At 43.0% G+C, this 21,810-nt stretch overlaps 1 long non-coding RNA gene across 2 annotated transcripts in view; it reads left to right on the plus strand.

Annotated features, from left to right (window-relative positions):
* The window catches only part of LOC104146209 (uncharacterized), a 33,846-nt gene extending 12,885 nt beyond the window's left edge, over positions 1-20,961 (plus strand). The window contains exons 3-6 of one of the 2 annotated variants that reach the window (XR_011134850.1): positions 12,888-12,989; positions 15,053-15,175; positions 19,092-19,223; positions 19,447-20,961. This is a non-coding gene — a long non-coding RNA (uncharacterized lncRNA). The remainder of the gene's footprint in view (positions 1-12,887; positions 12,990-15,052; positions 15,176-19,091; positions 19,224-19,446) is intronic. The other variant, XR_694583.2, reaches the window with a different exon arrangement.
* The last annotated feature ends 849 nt before the right edge of the window (positions 20,962-21,810 follow it).

Consider the following 21,810-nt stretch of genomic DNA (forward strand, 5'->3'; position numbering starts at 1 on the left):
TCCCCTTGATTTGAAGGCAAAGAGATTATTCCACTTCAGTCCCTACAGAATTTTGTTCTTTCACCCGAGCAACACATTCCTAGATAAAGTTCAGGGGGTCCTTTCTGGGCTAGTTTGCATGATACAAAGGAAGTGCATAAAACAGGTGTATTTAATGGTTCATGATTTTTGTATGTTAGTGGTAAAACCTGAATAATGGATAACCTGCATCATCTTGGTGCATCATCAGGATGCACCTCAGCCAGGTTGGCTATTGGTGATCCGGGCTGCCAATCCATGGTCTCTTCCTGCCTACCATGGTATCATGCCAGTAATAACATAGAGACTACTCCTGCTTAATTGCTTAAGAAGCACAGGGGATTCTCCTTCTCTTCTACCTGGCCTGAACGGCTTGAGACACTGTGAAGCCCTTCCTACTGGGTGGCTGTGGTGGGAGCATACCTTCTCTGTTATAGCAGTGGCTGTGTGCTTTGTCGGGCTCCTCTCTGCACATGCTGTTTTGTTAGGTTTCTCTCTTCTCTTCCTAGTGGTAGCATGGCAATGCCCTGATCATAGTCTAGGACTATGCTGGAATATTGGGCAAAATCAGATTTCTTCATGATAAGGGGGCTACTTATGGGAGAATGGAGGCTCAACAGTTCCTGCCCGAAACCAAATGTGCTTTCACTGTCCATACTATTTATTACTTGATAGAATTTGATAAAGAGTGCAAACAGGAGGGTACCTCAGTTCTCTCCTGCAAAGGCAGAAATGATCCCACCAGAACTACCATGTGTGTTTCCAGGGTAATGAGAATTTAGTGCTGATTCTGGTGGAAATCCAAGGGAGAGAGCTAATATGATGCAAGGAAGGGGAGAACCGAGGAGAGCTGCCACTAACTGGAATGGAAAGAAAGGAGTGAATTAGGTATTGAGAGAAGACTGCAGCTTCGAGTAGAAGAGCTGTAAAAGCCAGAGGCTGCAAGTCTTCTGCAGGCAGCAGTAGATCTAGAAGCGTGAATGAGAGTAAGTGTAAATTCATTAGGTGGATTATATGCTATGAAGGACTCGAAAGTGAATATTCTCACTGGGATGGATTCTCTACCGAGGGGATGAAGTTGATTGTGTTGTACTGCCTGATTCCTCACAGAATAGGACCTCCTCGCTTCCAGGGCTTAAGGCTTTAGCGTGTACAAAAGACATAACGGAAAAGATTTGCTTGACTGGGGAACATGCAAGGACTGGGGAACATGCAAGAACTGGGATCAACTTCTAGTGGAAACTTTGCAGCATGGAGATAACTCATGCCTACCTCTTTCTCTGTGCATTAGCCAAGAATATTTGCCTCTACAAGCAGACGTCTGTGTGCTTATTAATACACAAGGCTAAGGTGGCATTTCATCCTTGCTGTCTATGCCCCCTTCTCTCTGAGTGAAGGGACCAAGTGTCACAAAGGCATTTAGAGAATTCCTTCTTTTTAAATAAGGGAAGGATGCAGGGGGGAAGGCCTTCGTAAATTTAATAACTGAGTAAGAAGAATCTCAGATAAGCCACAGTGGGAAGTGAAAGGTGCTGAAGCATATGTGATGTTCACAGCATGAAGAGTGAATAATATTTGTTCCCCTGCTAAGCCAAAACTAATCTGGAGGTCAAGCGTTCACGGATTTGGTAGCAGTTCTCCATGCAAGGCTGTAACTCTAATAGAAATTTTCTTTTAACTCATGTGAGAGTTAGGTGGAAGGATATGGAGTTTGAAGCCTTGCTGATGACTCAGCTGCACAGGGAATAGATGGCTCAGTGCTGCATGTGGGTAGATTTTGATCTAGTTTCCACTTACCTTGTCCACAGAGAATTCACATTCCCAATAAGGAACTACAGCTAAATGAAACTACTGTTCTTCTTTGTGCTCTCCCATCGTTCTGTAAATATGTTTTGTTTGTTTTTCGCCTAGTCATCTAAAAATCTCTTCAACGTTTGGCGCAAAACTTGAGCATTTAGCTGTTCAGTAACTTTATTTATAAATTGTGCTGTCATAGCAGCGGCTGATCCATTGTGCTTGGACACATGACATTTATGTTCCTGATTAACTTAAGAACATAAATGACTGAAGGATGACTTCAGCTCTTCCATAATGGAAAAACTCAGATTTTGTATTTATATGTACTAGTGCACCGCGATTCCCCTACCATATATATTTTGCATTATGGATTTCAGGGGGAAAAAAGCAAAAAAGAAAACATGTTATTTTTTCTGCAATCCATTGCTCTCCAGCACTGTGGGCATCTGTGGGAAGTTCTGTATATGCAACGCTTGTTTTGGAAACCTACTTCCCTTTCAGAGTCAGAGCTTAAACGCTGTGGACTTTCTGTGCATGTTGCTTGCTGAGATTTTTCAGTGGCTGCAAGTTGTCGTTCATGTTATGTGCATAGATTGTGATTTTTTTTTTTTTCCTCCAATGACCGCTGTGTCAACCTAGATTTTTCTGTAAGTGGTGGTATATGAGTTCTTTTTTGACAAGCATGTTATACAAATTGGAGCAAGTGAAATACTATCTAAAGGTTGAATATTGTAAATGACTTTTTGTAGCCTGTCCTTTTCATTATTAAGTGAAAGGTATGAAAGGGTTGTATTGCCCCTTTTGGAGCAGGGGTTAATCAATTTTCTTCTGCGTATATGTGTGTGTGTGAGTATCTGTGTATTTTACTAGCAGAGTGATTGAAATGTGAAGGTGTAGGCAAGTGTAATCTCTACTGGCTCTTAATTCTTGGGCCCTGTACAAGCAGGTGGGCAACCAGAGCTTGCCTTGGTTAGGAGTTACGTGTTTGTACACGTGCACGCTGCTTTTTGCTTTCTGATGCAGCACTAGCAAAAGCTTGCCAGTCGTCCCATTGCTGCCTGTAAGCGCCTGATAAGGAGGAGGAAGCACTAGAAGATAAAGAGCTGGAAGCCGCCACAGTTTTCAGCCTTGAGCGTTTGAAAGGGCAGCCAAGTCTTACCTTGAAAATTGAGCGCTATTTTCTTGTAATACTTCTTGGAGAGGGAGGACCTTAGGAAAATGATGCTCTTCTCCGTCTCGACACTTCAATGCAGTTCCTTGTTCAAAAAATATGTACACTGTAGGTAACATATGATAAGCTCAAGACTTTTTGCTTGGGCTTCTTATATGACCCGGTTTATGGACTGAAAATAACATAGTCTCATATAATTTGCTGAGATATGTGATCGTCTAGATATTTGGCTCGTTAAAATGTTTTTAGAGCAAGAGAGCACTTGGTCAAGTGGAGAACTGGACAGTTGCACAGCAAAGTTCAGCTACGTGCTGCCAGGAATAGCAAGCAAGTTTGGGGATTGGAGCCCCTGGGTCTGCTTTGCTGTTAGCATTTCTTGACCACTGGAAGAAGGGTGTTGGGGGGGCCCTGGTTAAACAAGGTGCAGTGCAAGGGGTCCCAAGCACTGCGCTTCTTTGCACTTTGTCTTTCAAAACACAGGAAAGTCAATACGCAGCCTGTCCTCTTGCTCACTGTTTGGCATGTTACAAGAGAGATTAATTCTTTGTTTTCCCATTTAATTCAGTCTACTAAGCGAAATCCAATTAAACTCAGTGGAGGCTGTGAGGCCCAAGTTCAGTGTAACACAATATTAAAACATCAACGAGGTCTGTGAACCTTTTCAGAAATGTCTGCTGATGTAATTATTTGTAAGCTTGTCACAAAAAACTGGCACCGTTAGGTCAGCAGATGTTCTACTCTTTTTATTACAGGCAGTTACTATCAGTCTGTCAATACAGATATAATCTATTCACAGAGGCTTGGGAATCTGTACTAGTTCAGGGGTAGTTACGTTTTCCACGTGCCAGAGACTGACCGCGTCGCCAAGCAGCTTGTTGTACTACGTAGCACAAATACAAGGAGAGCAAATATTCTCCCTTCCTTTAGTTCTTGCTTCTGTTTCTTATGTATTTTCTCCGAACCATGGGTTAGGTAGTAGTGTAGATAGTTCTCGGCTTGGGCCAAGTGTAAAACAGCACTACAGAGAACAAAAATAAAGTTGGACTTGGGCAGCCGAGCCTGAGCCCTGATGGGGATGGACGGATGGTGGCATGTCAGGATGTTGCGTCTGGGACAGTCCCCGAGCTGAAGAAATTTTCATCAGCACACTTACTCATGTCACAGAAAGACTGTTTATCTCAGGTTCCACTGGGATTTGCCCAAACCAGTACAAATACCCATTTTTTGTTTTTAAATCAAATAGGGACAGGCCTGCCACAGGGGCATGGCTACGCTATTTGTGTCTACGAGCTGAGATAGTAATGTCCCATCATGTTAATACAGTTAGGGGTGAGAAAGGGGTGCCAGATACTTTTCTTTTCCTTGATTTAGGAAAGGAAACAGCAATTCTGCTTCTTTAAAAATATATTAATGTGTTTATTGGAGAACAGGCTGATGAAAGCTGCTTGGAAGTGTCAAGCAGTAGCTAACTGCCTGGGAGGAGGCTTTCATCACCTATTTGGAACTTAAAAATGTGTTTCAATTCCACTTTGGGAAAAAATTAAAGACTGACAAAAAGGATCCATGAGCACTGATAAAGGAAGAAGTGCCATGAATCATTTTTGCAGACCAGTGGGAATATTATCACATTATTTTTAAAAGCCAGCCTGCCATTTTGCTTCAGATCTCTGCTCTACAAGTGCCTTATTGGCCCTGCATTTACTTGGGGAAGAAAGGGAAACACTAATAGGTCGGATAAAGCGTTATGTCTCTCAGAGAGCAATAAAGGAAAGAAGAAATCATCCCTGTTTGTCTCCGAAGCTAGGGGGAGATCGGGAGTTCAAGGTCAGCCATGGATGCCGGCTGAAAGATGAACGACTCGGAGCGGGTTGGGAGAGGGCGTTTACTGCGGTGCTCAGGTTCAGGCTGGGCAGTCACAGTCATCTGTCTTTCGCAGGCCTCCTGGACAGCCACGGTGAGGCCAAGGTCACTGGAAACTGCTTGGGTGATAGAGGTTTTCCTCCCAGGAAAAGGCAGGGAGCTGCTGAATAGGAGAATGAATGGGGCACTGCTTGGGAGCAGGAAGATGGGAGGGAAGAGTCAAGTGAGCTTTTCTCAGCAGAAAGTTTAGCAGTGCCCCTTCACAGCAAAGGTGCTTTCAATGCTGAATTGTAGAAGGCACAAAAAGGGAAAACTTAACAAGGCTTTCAAACTGAAATCAATGTAGTTTGCGTCAGGGTAGGTGCAAGTCTTCTGTTAAGCTGGCCCTGTATGCCCCGTTAACATGCTACATTTTCTTAGCTAGCCAGACCTGGAAACCACAAGTTCTCCTAAAGCTGACACATGCTAGGTGTATATGATATATTCTGAAAATCAAGCCAACACCTCCAAAAAAAAAAAAAAAAAAAAGATTAAAAACCCTAATACCGCTACTAACCTAGCTTATGTACAATGGAAAACAAACAATGAGGATAGTTTTGGTGCACACTTACAATTACTGCCCTCTTACATTTTTAATCTATTCCATTTTTAAAATGTATTATCTTGAACATCTGCTTTAAAGACATTTGGAGTCTCCACATGTGAATTCAAACCAATGAGATCAAAGGAAGAAAAACACATTAAAAAAGAGTGTTCACTAGTGCACTTTCATACCACATCTTATAGCTAAGAATTACTTGTACACTCAAATGAAACTGAGAATCCCAGGTTTTCTGGATGTTCCAGAAAACATTAATGTTACGTTTTGCCTAAGCCTGATTCCTCAGTCCCGATATACATCTGAAAGTTCATGCAATGAAATCAGTGGAAGAGAAGGAGCGCCAAATACATTCTTGCTCTTTCCTAACACTGATTTTTGTGGCCATTTCATGATTGTTCCCTTAAAAAGTGAAGTTACAGAAATCGGCATATTTTTCTGCCAGGGAAAATTCTTTGTGGTTTAGCCACTGCAGAATTAACTGTTCTAGCATAGCTTTTCCTTCTTCAATCCTTAATTCAAAATTAAAGTGACTTTTATTTTGTAGGACTATATCTGGAGCTATTCTGAATAACTAAAGTACACTGGAATGAATGTTGTGAAATAATTATACTGTAGTAGCTGTGTAGCTCTGTTTCCCCTAGGTCTAGAGAAGGCCTTAGTGCCTTCAGCATCTATGGAACTCTTTAAATAAATCAACAGATCGTTTCTCTGCCTTGAAATTCTGCAAAAATGAGTCTGAAAATCATATGGGGTTACGTATACAGGAGTTATTTTCCATCTATAGATTAGGAAAATGATGTATATTTAAAAAAAGCCTTAAAGTAAATTACTTGTAAGTGATCTTTAAACAAAAAGGCCATAATTAAGAGTATGATCTAGAAATATTTTCTATTAGAGATCAGAAAATATTCTTGATGTTCTATAAAACCCTTTGTCATCTTTCCTTCCCAGCTTATACATACTGACTCTGAGTAACAGATGATCTCTGGGTATCAGAGAGCTCATCCCAGATGATCTCTGGGATCATCTGAGTAACAGATGATAAATCCTGGGTTTTTGGTGAGTGGACAACAGCCCCAAATACCCCATTTCTGAGGGTTTTATGTTAAGCCTTCTGGAAGATGTTTGTTGTCTTTCATTGCTCCTTCAAAAATAACTTTTCAATCCCTACAGACTGCAGTTCCTCTGACCGCTTTTAGGCACGTGCCTCGGTTTGTGTGTTCAACAGAAATGTAAGGTGCATGTGTAGGTCCCTTTAGTATCAGCAAGACTTTAAGAAGGGGTTAACGCTAAGCATATGCTGAGAGTGGTGGTAGGCAAATGCTGATGGTTGCCGCTGTCGGGGTTTGGACACTGTTGCTCAGAGCCGTCTGTGGCACTTCTTGGCCAGAAGCTTCTGCTAATCCACTGCAAAGGCAGCAGAGCCACAAGTGGGCCGCATCCTGAGCCAGAGTTAGAAACTAAGCAATTAATCTGGAGCAGCAGTTCAAGTTAAGACGTGCAGGGGTGATGTGCAGCAGCTCTAGAGCCAGCACAGAGGTGATAACCCCTCTGGCAAAGCCCCTGGCAGGACAGCCGGGGCGGTCACATCTTCCCTAGTTGGGACAGATGGGCAGTGCTCATCTTCCAAGGCTCTTCACGCGCCTCGGCTTGCATCTCCGGCTCCTCCTTCCCATTGCCTGCACCAGAGTATGTGATTAAACTCAGTGCCTGCACAGTTTGTTTTGCTAGCATCAGGGAAGCTCAACCTATATGAAGAAAAACTATTTGTTTAAAAGGCTCTTTAATGAAAGATGACTGCAATAATTGCAGGCTGTTAAATTTGCACATTTGAAGGTTAATTCATGTACTGCACTCGAACACAGCCAAATATCCAGGACAGACGATTCTGTTTTTAGAAACACATTGGTTATGACAAAACAAACAAGTGAATATAGATGAAAAAGCAAAAGCCCACCTGATTCTAGTGCTATAAAAATCTCAGTGCCGTACAGTAGAGGACCACAAGCCAGTTTAACTCTTGCTTGACTTCTGGAAGCTGACAGCAGTAAGTCTCTGCAGAACAAGTCTTAGGCACTAGCAGCTCACTAAGACGAATCCAAATCAGGTCTCTATGTCTGAGCTACTATTTTTTTTTTCTGGATGCGAAACTTGTGTGCCATCTTTTGATAAAAACAGAATGTGGACAAGTCAAACAATTGGATGCATGTCCAAGGTGGTTGTTCCAATAGGACTTCTTTAAGGCTTTCACTCTGAAAACCAAAAGCTATATGTTTAAAAAAAAAGAGAGAGAGAAAAACATGTAGCACATCAGGGGGAGGGAACATGTTTCTTGCAAATATATACACATGTGTCTATATGCAGGGACCTAGCTGTGAAATGCTGACCTTTTCTTTCCCCCTGCAAAGTACTGGCAGTACTAGCTTCTTCATTTCCTTTTTTGCTGTTTTCTGTAGGAGCTGCAGCAGTGTGGCCTGGCTGCTACTTTGTAGTTTATGCTCAGAGAGCCAAATATTAGTCCCAGTGAAATTAAGGGAGTTCTGCCCTGCAAGGGAGGGGTAACCTTTTTGAGGAAGATTACAACTTGGCCTTGATAATATCCAGTAGATTAAGCCAACAACATAAATATAAAGCCTGAGCTCTATGTTTCCTTCTAAACGCTGCTCTGGGGAGGATTAGTCGGTGGGACCTGCATTTGTTATTGCATTTGTTAGATTATATAGTCTTGACAGAGGGTTTTTAAAACCAGATACTACATAGCTCTTGTGTCTGTTGCTTGTGAAGGTAATAGACCATTGCAAGCAGCTGAAGTCAGATGCAGAGGCAGGGATATGACTTGGCTGGCTGCTCACTGAGCAGAGCATTTCCCTGGGAGCGCTGGCTGTGGTCAGTATTAGTTTTCTGTTGATAGGGTGTGTGGGGAGTATATGCTTTCTGCAGTGAAGAGGAGGAAAGGTATTTCATCTTCAGCTTTCCAATGTACTTTGGCTTTTTCCATGGTTGTCGCAACAGCAGAATTCACTCCCTCTGTCTTCATCTAGATTATTACCCGTTGGTACGTGATGAAAGGACCCTTCTGTCCCCAGGGAGTGGGAGGAGAGGCGAGATTGGGAGCCGCGGGCCAAGTGATTAGTTAACTCTCTTGCATTTATCGGGCTCTAATCCTGCCTTATCTTTCTTTGGACTGCTTGCAAGTATCCAGCAGCTCCTGTTCGGTTGGGAGAAAACCACAGTGACTCTGTAGGCTAGTGGAGCAAATGCTGCCATCTGTCCTCAAAGACAGATGTTTATGCGTAACTTTTAATACCGAAAGGACATAAAACTTAGTGTGGTTTTCCATCTCACCACATTCACCTAATGCTAATAACATTTATAAGAATGCAGCTGAGATTTTGCCCTTTGTGCCTGTGCTGACCCTTCTACATCTCCCTTCCTCCCAAGATGGATCCACTTTCTGAAGAAATGCGTGCTTGGACCCACTAGAGTGATCTGCATTAGCACTGGTAGAAAACAATTCATGGTTATGCAGAAAAACACATGCTTTCCATTTCCACCAACACTTTAGGACTTATTTTTTTCTTAACCAGGAAAAAAAGAACTACCCCAAAGCTGTTGCAGAAAACCAGCTTTTTATCACTGCAAAGCTAGCTGTTGGTTTTTTCTTCTAATAAAAAGTTTCATGAAAAATTTTTGACTTTCTCCAATATAACACACAGAGTGGCATCAGAAACATTTCTGTGGCTGACACAATGGAATAACTGGTTTTGCCATCATTTATTTATAGCAATTATATTGTCTTCAGGGCCTGAACCTAAGAAGTGCTAAACCTTTTCTGTATTTGATGTGAGTAGGCGTGTGAGATTTTTCTCAATGTTGTATTCCTAGTATAGTTTCTGAGACGAATTGTAAGCACATCACTAAAAGCAGATGTATTCCTGATGTGTATGGCTTTAGGTGTCTAATCTGTCCAATTCACACTCATGCGTGCCTTCTTTTCTTCCTTCATTTTTTTTAAATGAACAGTAACAAGGCAGAATATAATATATAGCCCACCTGTCTGTTGTTCTGGGAGACAGAGCTAAAGACTGTGGTTTGCAATGTATGCCGGCTGTGAAAAAGAGGAGAAAGATGTCTCCTACAGAGTTGAATGACGCTTTCAAACAGAGGATTTGACAGGGTATCCTTGATGACACTTTGACTTTAAAATATGTAGGGGAGTGTTCACGTCATTGTCATCGGACTATATAAACTTCTCTTCATCGGATCTACTGCAAAAGTGATGATTTAGAAGTATATTGATGCTCATCTGGCAAGTCTTTGGAACTACGTAATTGTGTAGGTGTTACTAATGTTTTTTTTTTCTTTCCATTCTCTCTACTCATCTAATAATTGCATTTGTCTTCTGTAAAGATTTTTAGGCGTCCTTTTTTTTCTGCTGCATAGTACAACGTGATAAAAGTAGGCAAGCCCATACTGAGAGAGAGAGAGTTTAAGCCATGGAGAGAGATGATGTGTGCATCTGCCTGGAGAAGGAACAGGTGGATGCAGGAGTGAGTAGTACATCCTACATTTGGGTGCAGGTTGCAGCATTGTTTTTTGTGGATTTGAAATTTGCAGGAGCGGGGAGAGGAGAAACTAAACTGCAATGCGGACATTTGGAGGTTGCGATTAGGTCTGGTTTGTTCTCTTGCACGAGATTTTACAATATTACCGTTTTACAAGTCATTGGCGTTAACTCTGGAAAATAGTATAACGCATTGTTAAATCATCTTTAGTGGAAATTTCTCATCATGAAAATATAATTGAAGCTATCATTTTCATGGCACCTTAGTGTTATGATGGCAACGTACACCAGTGACTAGTGGAACCTCAAGATCCACTACGTGCTCATCCCTTGCATCCTTGGGAAAAGAACATAGCTTCACATACAGCCGCGTTCTAAAGAATGAATTTAACTCAGCGTGTATCATCCACACGGATAAAGAGCAAGAAAACTTGGAATGGGTATAAGCCTCTTAATGCACTCTCCTTATCCTGGTTGTAGAGCGTTCAAAAGGATATTGGGGTGACGTGACGACAAGCCTTTTCCTCAGTGCTTCCTTTGAGGTTGCCAGGGTGAGTCATGATGGAGGAGGAGGCAGGTGGCTTTGAGCACATACCTGTCTCCAGCATGCTACAGCCTACTCGTACCGTAATTCCAGGCTCGTAGATGGTAAGAGGATGCTTCTTCCTGAGAGGTTACTGGAAGGAATTAATCAGGAATTTCTGCTTGAAATGTCCATGTTGTAAAACACCAATTCCCCAAATCCAAAGCTGTTTTAGGAGAGGGCTTGTTCTGAGGCTATCCTAGCACATTTTGTCTCCTCTCCTCCCCCCTCCCCCCCTCCCCGAAAATTGTTGAACCATCCATCTCCTTTGAATAATTTATTTTATAAACTATGCTGTCTTTGAAGCATGTGAATGGAACTCTAAACTGAAAAAGATAAAAGCAAAATGAACAGTTTCAATGAAAATATTGAAGCTGAATTTTTCATCCCGATTTAGATGAGGAAAATATTTTTTAAATATCACATTTATTTTGGATGGAAGAGTGTTTCTCATTTTGTTCTGAAAAAAATAATGGATGGGAAAATATCTAGCTGAAAATAAGGGAACAGAGCAAAATAACAGTTATTTTCTGCTCTTTGTAGAGTGAGTTTAACTCCTGATATCCTTAGATTAGTGTATGATGTTATAGTTAATAATTCCTGGAGTATTCTCAGGACTACAAGAGTCTCTACCAGCATATGCCCTCGTTATGTTTCTGCTTGTGCATGACCTTTTAAATTGAGTGCTGCACACCTTAGTGAAAATCCCATGGGAAGTTCAGCTTAGTAAGGATTGCAGGTTCAGTACTAAGGATTGCTTGCTGCTACTCTGCAGTAAATCTCTATTTCTAGTGTAATTTCAGATACAGCTGTCACACAAAGTGGTAGATCATCACAGCAAGAACTGCTCCTCCAGCTCAGTTAGGATACTGTGAGGGCAAACTAGTGGTAATAGGCAAGCAGTGTGTAAATCAACAAAATATGGGACCGCTACAGAAAGATGCGAGTATTTTCCTTACATCTCTCATAATTGTTTCTGCGCATCTTATTGGTAGTTAGAGAATAACTCTGAAAATCAAAACTGGTGTAGATTAATGTTATTCCAAAAAAGCCCAGTGGAGTTACACTATTTCACACTAGCTTCCTAAGATGGACTTGTACAGAAATGACTCTAGAAGAGAATGGAAGTGATAACCATGTTAACCTGGTTGTCTAAATATACTTCACCTGCTGCTGGAGCAAAGCAAAAATATGTAACATGAGCAATCCACTGAAAGTGGTTTCCTCCAAACTTCTTTGCAGAAAGCAGCTGGAGCTATAGCAACATGTTTCACATTTAACTGCTGCCTTTGGGATTATATTTGCCTTAAGGTCAAGAATAAGGAATGGAAAGAAAAACTTATTTTTTGGAGATGTGCTCTTATGCGAAGTACAGCCTTGGTTTATGGCCATTTTCAAAAGCAACCACAACTCAACTGCCTTGCTCTTGCATAAGAAGGTATGTGGACTGTGCTATGGCTGGGAGGCAGCCTGCTTTGTTTGTTCAATGCTTTAGCAATGCCATTCTCTCCAGAGAGATTCTCTTAAAAAAAAAAAAAAAAAAGAGAGAGAGAGAGAGGGAGAAACAAACTTATAATAATTTCTTATAATTTACAGCAAAGGCACTTGCAGCCTTGCACAGAAGTTCCTTTTTTCTTTTGTGAAATAACAAGTAAAAATACAACTCTTTGGCCTTGCAGTAGTGATCTGAGCACAGTAATTCTCCTTGTTATCAAGCCGTTTGTGCTCAGAGAATTTGAGTCTCTAACTGGCAAGCCCGCATTACTCGCAAGATGCTTTTCTGATAAAGAATCCTTGTTTCTGTGTTGAACAACAGCGTAACAGTAATATTCTTCTTGCTTATCTGATGAAGCCTTCTGTGATCATCTGCTTGATGCATATCTTCTAATTTATCATGAGTATTTCTAGGTTTTCAAGGAAATGTTTAGACTGGGGGTTAGGAAGAAACGGGCCTTACAGTGTCAGTGACTCTAAATACAGAGATGGCAAGCGTGCCAAAATCTGAACCCAAAATGGGACTGAACCAAAGCTTACAGGACTATACTACGGATCTTTCTCCTACTGTTAGCCAAAAGGCTATGGTCAAGCCTTAACCTCGTACAAAACTCGTAAGTAGTTAGACTGGATTATCTGAGCAAGTGGGACATTTATATTTTCAGAATAAATCTTACAAAGCAAGTGGAAAAATACAATAAATTAGTGATTGGCTTCAGTCAGGCATTTGACATCTGCATTTTAGAAACATAATCTTTTAACAGTACATGGGGTGACAGATTTGTTATTTCTTTTCTAGATGTACTTTTTTTGTGTCCAGGATAGTACCGAAGGTGGATGTGTACAGATTGCTAACAGAACCATGGCACTCTTGACAAGCAGACCCAGATGTTTGGATGCTGTAAGTCAATATCCTAATGGCAACTGTGGCATGAGGAACTTTGTATTACTTACTGTTTTGATGAGAGCTGGTTTCCACAGACCTTCCCTTTGGCAAATAGCCCCTCCTTCTCACCAAATGGTTCTTGAATTTTCTTGGCCTTTTTTAGCCTTTGAGTTTTACAGCTCAAAAACTTGATGGGAAAACACAGCCTGGGACCAAAGTGTCTCTGCTTGCTTTTGGTAATTGCCTGGGAAGGTTTGATGACGCAGCAGCATGCTTTAACCCCTCTCGATGCTCTGTATGTGGCTAACGGGTGGATTGTTGTCGTTTGCTCCCTGGATTTTTCCCCCGGAGCGCTTGTGCATCAGCAAACCCTCACGGGCAAGGCATTAGCGCTTGTTACCACCAAAGTGGTTGCAATACAGCAAATGAGGGAAGTAAAAACATGATTCCTGTAATGCTGATCCCCAAATGAAGCTAATTTTGGGCCAACAGAAGTACGTACAATAAGATTTGTCGTGGTTTTTGAAACAGCCATAGTTCAGCTTTAATCATAACTGTGGCCTCATTTCAAGGTGGTTGTGGGCTCGCAGCTTGTTCGCGGACTGGTCTTCCTTGGTACTTGGATCCACAGTGAATTTAAGCTAGACTGTATTCCAGCAGGCAACATCTGCGAGACCTTGTCCTCATCCTCTTTTCATGGCCCATGGCTTCCAAAAAAACCCCATTTGTAAAGGGTGTATTTTACAGCTAAGCACAGAATGAGATTTGAGAAAGATCCTCCCTGGGTTTCCCATCTGGGCTAAAAAAACTAACTTCCTGCAGTTCAGCTCTTTCAAAGTGAATCTTACTGCAGCCACAGCATTTAAGCAGAGGGGCAAGCATTTCTAGGCAGATTTTAGGGCTTTTAAACATGAACAGAAAAATGCAGCTACTGCTACTCAGAGGTCTCAGCTTGCACCTTGTTCCACTGATTGAGTGAAAGGGGGATGACAGCAAATCTTCAAGTGCGCATGCAGGAGAGACGGCCCCTGGTCGAGGGATGGAGGGCGAGGCAGAACTTCTTCCAGTTTAACTCGGGCTTAATCCGCACGCTCAGTGCTTTGTAAACGTGGTGCTATCACATGGGGGCACGAGTTTGTGTTCGTTTGTTTAGTTTTCTTTAACTAGAATAATTATCAAATCCCTAGTGTGAGTGCAGTATCATTTGCGTTAAAACTAGAGAGAGTGGGAGCCAGGTGCTTTTTCCCAAAAAGTTTAATGCTTTTTTCTTTTTGCTTTTGTTCCCATTCTGGAAAAAAAAAAAAAATCGAAACACGCACCTCCAAGCCCCTTCTTGGAAGGAGGGAGATACTAAGACGGGAACTCCCCCCTCCCCATACAGTAATAGTCCAGAGGGAAAGGCCAGGTTCAAATACCTCTTTTAAATCTGGCCTTCCACATTACAGAGGTTGTCCTTTCTGGTTTGTGTCTGCATGTCTGTCTGCTGGTCTGTCTTTCTCTAATATATACACAGTGCAGAAGTACCCCAGAAGGAATGCTAGCCGTGCCTGGCTTTGACCAGCAATTGCACTGTGAGCATGGGAACCTCTTCCCAACTAATATTTCATTGAAGCTGATGTTTTTTTCCACAGAAAGCTTTGGTTTCAACAAATCAGCACTTTCCAATGGAGGAGTGTTCTGCCCAAAAAAATTCCCCAAATATTTAGTTGTGGTTGTGGTAGCTCCTCAGCAGGGGGAGTTCTGGTATGCTTAGTTATAGATTCATGCCCAAGAATTTGGAGACCATCACAAAGCGCTTCCCTGAGTGTGGTTGGTATACGAGAGGAAGGAATAAAGCCACCAGGATTTCTGCTCTTCCCTAGGCTGCCTTAGCTCTGTTCTGGTTTTTGCACGCTCCTACATTAAGCAGATACTGTGTACTAGTATTACTCCATCCAGATTTGCCTTGGGACAAATTATTCCCGTGCAGGCACCTTTCTGCCATTCTTTCTACTGGAGTAAAAGCAGCAAAATCTTCTGGTGGCTACGTTGCCTTATCTTCAATTCTGTCTCTGTTTGCTCCCCAAACCTATTTATAGTGTTATCCCCGCCGCAGAAGGTTATCCCGTTTCCAGTTCTGCCCAAGAAGCAGATCACAGAAGCGCTGCCTACTTCAGGAGTGAGCAGAGAGGTCAAGAGCAGGAGTTATGCGGGGAAGAGAGGTAAGGAAGACAGACTCGAGGTCACGCCAACAAAGTGGAGAGCCGTAGTCTTCAGGTGACACGAGCAGATTAGGAAGCGGGTGTCTGCCTAGCTCTCTTCTCCATGTTACTCCAATTTTGTCCTTCTCTGCTTTCTGCTAGTGAGGAGCCGCAACGCAAAAAAAGGAGCAGTCTACTGCTGGGCCTGTCCTCTGGGGCTGGGTTTCCCACCCTCGTGGAAATACGACCCCGCGAAAAATCAGCTTCCAGTTCAGACACTAGTTTTCGCTGTCCCTCGACCCGAAAGCCAGATCTGCTCAGCCGGAGCCGCCCTCCCGGTGCCGTTTGCCAGGCCGGGCGCGCGGGCCGAGCCACGTGTGCTCTGCGCGCGGCGTCCGCCCCGGCTCCGCTCCTCCGCTCCCATCCCCTGCGCTCCCCACCCGCCCTCCTCCTCAGACGTGATTACATGTTGTTTGGCCTCATTCCGTTTAGGTTACTTTGCTGTATCATCCTGAATTTGTGCTTAGCACAACAGCTCCAAAGAGCTCCTCGTTTGAACCAAATGATAGAGTAAGCAGAGTTCATTAAAATAAATAGCAGCATAGCATGAGGCGCAGCCCTGAAGTAATCAAAACTGAAATTTAAAAGAGCAACTCGGAGTGTAAAGAAGATTGTTACCTGCTGTCCAAGCCGGGCAGAAATGGGATCTTGGAAACAGCCACTGTTTTATATGCTCTATTTAAACCTGTCAGCTCTTCAGACAAAGGCATGGGTGGTTATAGCAAGGGGAAGAGACAGCGGTTGGGAGGGGGAGGTCTGTGACCATACTGTAGCATGCAGCATATAAATTCCTCCCTTGATCCCCAAAGCTGGGATGTTCTTCATGTTGCTGTTGCTGTTGTTATTTATGGGGGTCAGTGGCAGAGGAAAGCTGTGATTAAGCCTAGAAGTGAGAATTGTTTATATAAAGCAAACTTTCTATGCAGTTAGCAAAGGCAGTTGACTGTACCTCCTTCCGCTTGCTCCCCTGTGTGTCTCACTGTCCCACTTCTTTACTCGGCTTGTTTTCAGTGTTTGTAATGCTCCGTTTTAAAATATCACAGTGGTTTTCCCCCACTGTCTTAAAGAGCTCTTTGTTCCTCAGTGCAGCTTTTCTTCCTCAGGGCAGTCAGATGACTACTACTAAAATTTTACTCTTAAAATAAAGGTTCAATGCCCAAAGAGTGCTTTAGGAGAACATGAGTTTTTGTACGTGTTAGAGGCTAGACAGGGTGCAGCAGAGGAGGCTGCACAAATGGCTTATTTTGACATTCTGCATTTGCTGCTGTCAGAAGCAGGATTCGAGGCAAGATGGTCCAGTTCTGCAGCTCTGCGTTCATCACTGAATTTGCTTCGGCAACTCCTCCCCTGTGGTATCTATGAATCTACAAATATGGTGTATAAACCAAATAAAAGTATTTACTGGTCATCTAGTGGAACATGCAACCCCCAAAGGTGCAAAAATATAGTTCTCTGCAGACGTATCCTGTTCATGGATAGGTGAGATTTCCATTATTTTTGCACTTGCAAATTGGAGCCTGAAGCAAGCACTACAGAAGCAGACCTTCTGCAGGCAAATATGTGTGCATTTCCTAATTGTGCAGCGATTTTCATGTCTTCTTTCTCTGTCCCTCATTTTGTTTTGGTTTATCTCTAATATTAAACTCTATGCAGAGCATGAGAGTAGTTACTGTGTGTGCTGCTGTTTTCAAGGGAAAACAATGAGTTAAAAATCTTATCCTGGTTTGAGCAACAAGGGGATGAGAGTTTTTTCAAGTATTTGCTGGAATGTGTCATCCGGAGTCGAATGGGGCGAGCTACTTGAAGAAAGAGCCCACATCGGAGACTACGGGAACAGCCCAGCTTTATCTGCTGAATCACTCTGGGAGGGCTCATTTATCTCAAAGTAATCATGTAAAAAGAGTCTGCTGAAGAAGACAAACAGGAGGGAATGGAGGAGATGGTGCTGACAACGTGCCAGAGGAAACGGAGGCTGCTAGGGAGACAGGGCTGCTTCCCCGTTGGAGCTCCTGCGGAGAAGCCCGGGCATGCCGGCTCAGGCCCGCTGCCTTTCGCAGACCAGTGACCAACAGGCTCTGCTTTGTTCCAGCAAAGCTGCCTTGCCGAACCAGAATTCCTGCCCGCTCGCCTCCGCCTCTCTTAAAGGGGGCAGGTCATAGTCAGAGTGCCTTTCCAATATCTTCTACTTCCTTCTTGTTAATTTTCCATCACAGGAGCTCCCTGTCCATCTGGAGCTAGAGAGAAAAGCATGGACTAGTCCAACAAATATGTAGGAATTAGTCTCCGAGGGCAGGTTGCAGCTTCTAAAGCTAGCTTCAACGGCACCAAGTACATCACCACAGCCAAAAACGCCCCAGCAAGGAAAGAGCAAAGCACGTGCAGGCCCACATCCAAAATTAGAGGAGCCGCAGGGCTCATCCTTACCCAGCAGCTATGCCAACTTCAGCAGCTTCAATGGGTCCTCAGGTGTAAATGGCAGTCCTGAGCAAAACCCTGTGGGCCTGGCTTAGCTACACCAGTCGTAACAGAAGAATAGCTTGGTCAGAAGGGTACTGCCTCCTGTGCACATAAGGCTACTCTGCAAATACATGGGAAAATAAGGCCTTCTCCTCTTCAAGATATAGAATATAATTTATTTGGATAAATTATTGAGAATGTGAGAGGCAGCATGCAGGGAATTTTCCCAAGTGATATTTCGTCCAGAGTTAAACCTCGTGGATGACTAGATCCTGCGGACCAGCAGAGCATATAGGATTTCTTCCTGTGCAATAGGATCTTCCCAGAATATAGAAAACAGCTGTGGAAGAGGTTACTAGTTTATGCTTTGACCTGCTCTTCAGGAGTCTCCAAATTGCTGCGGAGTCATATACCTAGTCTACCACTCCCTGAGTATCTCCCGTGGGTGTTGCAATCAGGAAGAAGCACGGTATGTTCTTCATATGGAGATGCAACAAAAGGCATTCAACAAGATATTGATCTATGCTTTCTCATGAAATCCTGTCCCTACCAGCAGGCGCCTTCTTGCAGAAAGAGCATTGTCTGCTGCTTTCTGAGCTGCCAGGAGCTGGACTCTTTTATTGCGCTAGGTTTCTATAGAGCAGTGACAGTGTTTGCTTGATTCAATGCAAAACAGCAAGGTTAAGGGGGAGCTGTGGATGAATTTCACCCGAGTTTCTAATCCTTAATTTGCGGATCATTAACTTCACACTATAACCTTTTGAGACAAGGTCACCTGCTTCATGGGCTCAGAAGGTGCTTTTGCAAATAAGGGTGTTTGTTCAACATTGCTGATCCCTGCTGATCCGTTATGAAAGCCACATTAGTTATTGTATCCACACATTATGTACAGTCATGTGATGCTCGAGGTCTGAAATGCGTTTAGCAAGTCAGAAGAGATAAGGCAGGCTGCAATCTGGCTTTCTTCCCTTAGGTGTGCAGAATGTGTTTGCAGATGTGTTGATCTTTAAGAGGCTGGCAGGATAGGAGAGGGGGATATTTTCTTGAATTTAAATACCAGAAGTAAAGGAGAAGATGAGGTCATCTTTAACACCTCCTAGCAGCTGTGAAGACACCCCTCCCACAGCCTGAGCCACACTGTCTCGATTTTGCATAAACGATGAGTTTCAGCCTTGAGGAAGTGGACGTGACTTTGGCCACTTCACCTGGCTTTGTGCAGAGCCAGCAAGCTGAACTGGGTCCATACCAATATGCTGTTCGTTACAGCAAATAAGTCAAAGAAGCTCCCCTGGTCAGGAAACCAGCGTGCGATCAGCATCTTGGCAAGGCATCTTTAGGCTCTAAGGTCGTATAATGTTTTGGTTCAGCAATACCTGCATTACCTTACCTCTCTTTTGTTAATAATTGTTTTCCCTTCCAGACTTTGAATGTTTCCAGTAAATTTATGGGAGCAATGTATTAAGGCATCTACTCATTACTAAGAATAAGGGATTCGTGAGAGTGTTTGAATCAAGGACGTGAACAAGTCTTGTCAGTCGGTAGCTAAAGAGAGGTAGGAATTGGACTGAAACTCCAGAATCAAGTCTTTAAGTTTGGCCTCTCACAGGCCAAGGTTGAGCAAATCCTGCTTGCCTTGCATGGGGATGGTATTAGCCGGCCGCTTTGTGGTGGTCTGAGGTTCGGCGAGTTTTTTGTATTTGGTTCATGTTGCAGTTGGTAGTTGCTATGTCTAGCTGTACGTGATAGCTATGTCCTGTTTCATCTCTTCTATCCAGAGGCAGCCACAAGGATCTGCTGCAGCCACGAGGTCTCCTCCTCACCTCAGCTGCCCTGGGAGCAGGAAATGTCCAACCTGCTCAGCCTGCTGTGTATTTCAACAGTAAATTAAAGGTCTTCGTTAGCTTATTTGATAGTTGAATAAAATGCTTTGAAACACTGGCATATTAACTGCAATCAAGTTTTGAAAGGTCTCTGGTTGCTACAAGGAAATTTGCTTGATAAATTGCTCTTTTCAATTAAACAAATGGCTAATTTTTCATGAGCAAGCCCAGAAGCTATCATTTGGGAAGGGAGGGTTTTTTTGGCTTTTTTATTTTTTCCATTTTTACATATGATATTTTTCTTAAAGGACTGATTTATTCAAAGATACTAATTGTCATTGAAGTCTAAGACAGCAGTTTGCACACCCGTCCCGTCCGTCCGCCTCAGACAGCTGCACAGAAGTCTCATGATCAAGCAGCAGCCTATGAACTGCATCTCTAAAATGCTAATAATTCATGAAGTGACCTTGGTTCCTTGCCTGCCTCTCTGTGCCTCTATTTACCCATTTGGATGAAGAAGCATTACCCTCCCTGGGTCGAAGAGGCCTGTTTAACTTAAGCAAAGAGTCCCAGGATAATTATAGTTACTAAGTAACTTTCATCTCAGAATAAACTGGTTAAGGCTGTTAAGAAAGGCAGTGGCTTCCCTTTTGGTCAAAACCAGTGACTGACCTGAAGATACCTCCAGCCCTCAAAGCTTTCAACGCAGCCTGCCTTCAAAAGCTCTCTGAGCTCAGAAGCTGAAGCAGATTGTTGTGTCCCCTATGCATCGAGACTGAAAGGGACCCCAGAAACACACACTGACCTCGGTTTCACACCAGAGCTACAGACGTGCTAAGGACCTCATATGCTCCATCTACTGTGGAAAAGCAAATGCTAGGTTAAACAACTGCGACACTGGCTTCATCTTGCCTTGGGCATATTTATCCAGCGGGCTGGCATCACATCATTCACGTTAGGATTTGTCTTATTTGCTATTTTAGACCTTAGAAGCTGATATGAGTCCTAGTCAGAGGTGAAGACGCTGTTGAACTTCAGATGTTTCTGAAAGAGAAACGTAATTCTGCCAACAGTAGAGCAATATTAGATGTGCAACAGTGCAGTGTTGGACAAATCATGTGAGAGACTTCAATTTAAATTATACTTATTTTCTGAAAATGAGGCTTTATTGCCAGGAATTTAGATACTGCGTGCTAAAATCCATCCTTAAAAGGCTTCCGTAGCTTCATCTTTGATATCTAAGTAGGGTAATTGGGGGCTTTTTTACAGTACAGAAGAGACCACAAATGATTTAAGAACTTCCTTACACTATCTAAATAAAATAATATTAAAATATCGAACTGTATTTTGGAGTAACTGCATAAAACATAATGGCTCATGTGATTAGAAATCCTCCTTTTTCCTTCTCTGTGTACAGTGCTGATCCTGGTGAACTGTTCATCACTGTGCGTAATTACATTCTTTTCACCTAAACTGTTTCTATGTTTTTCATTTATTTTTCCTGAAATGCTGATTGTTGTCGAGTGTTTCAGTTTGGTTTGGAAGCAATGTGTATGTAGAGATTTGAGTGCTGGACTGCAGTATGCTTTGGGAGAAATTTAGCATTCAGGTGAAAGACTCGTGATAGCTAGAGTCTCCCGAAGGACAGTTGGTGACCTATAGCTGGCTGTACGTGGTTGCTCCTGAGATAAAAGTCCAAAGCCAAGGTAGCGTTCCCCCAAAACAGAGCTCACCTTGTTGAACTACTGGTTACCATAAAGCGTTGCATTCCTAGGACCTCACTTCTAGACGGTAGGTGCCACAAGGCGAACAAGAGATAGCTGCGCCCTGCTGCGTGGTGAGAAGGTCCACGCAACCACGAGCAGAAGCTGAGATGTCTGAAAACTGCCCAGCTGCTCGAGTACCGTCTGCATGCTCTGCTGAATAGGGATCACTGCCAGCTCAACCTCAGGGCTTCCAAGCCCTGGTTTTGCTTAGTGTTGTCAGCGGTCTCTGACATAGACCACTTGCTAGTCTCTCCTTCTCCAGATGGCTTGTAAGTGGTCTGCTCTCCATCCAGGTGGGAGGTGACTCATGGTACCTGGTCCTCATACTGAGGTTTGTTTTGCTGCTCTCTTCACATTGGAAGCTGTATGGGCAGGGAATGGTTTTGTTTTTAATAAAAAAGCGTGGTTACATCATCTCGCACAAAAGGTCCCTCCTCTGTGGCTGGGCCAAGAGAGTCCATGTGGGCTGCAAAAATATGAAAGACTTGGAAGGACAATAATAAAAAGATGTTCTAGTGTGTTATTTACAATAACAATACATTCCACTCTGCTC

Source organism: Struthio camelus, chromosome 16, assembly GCF_040807025.1.
Source record: "Struthio camelus isolate bStrCam1 chromosome 16, bStrCam1.hap1, whole genome shotgun sequence".
In the NCBI taxonomy this organism is placed as follows: Eukaryota; Metazoa; Chordata; class Aves; order Struthioniformes; family Struthionidae; genus Struthio; species Struthio camelus.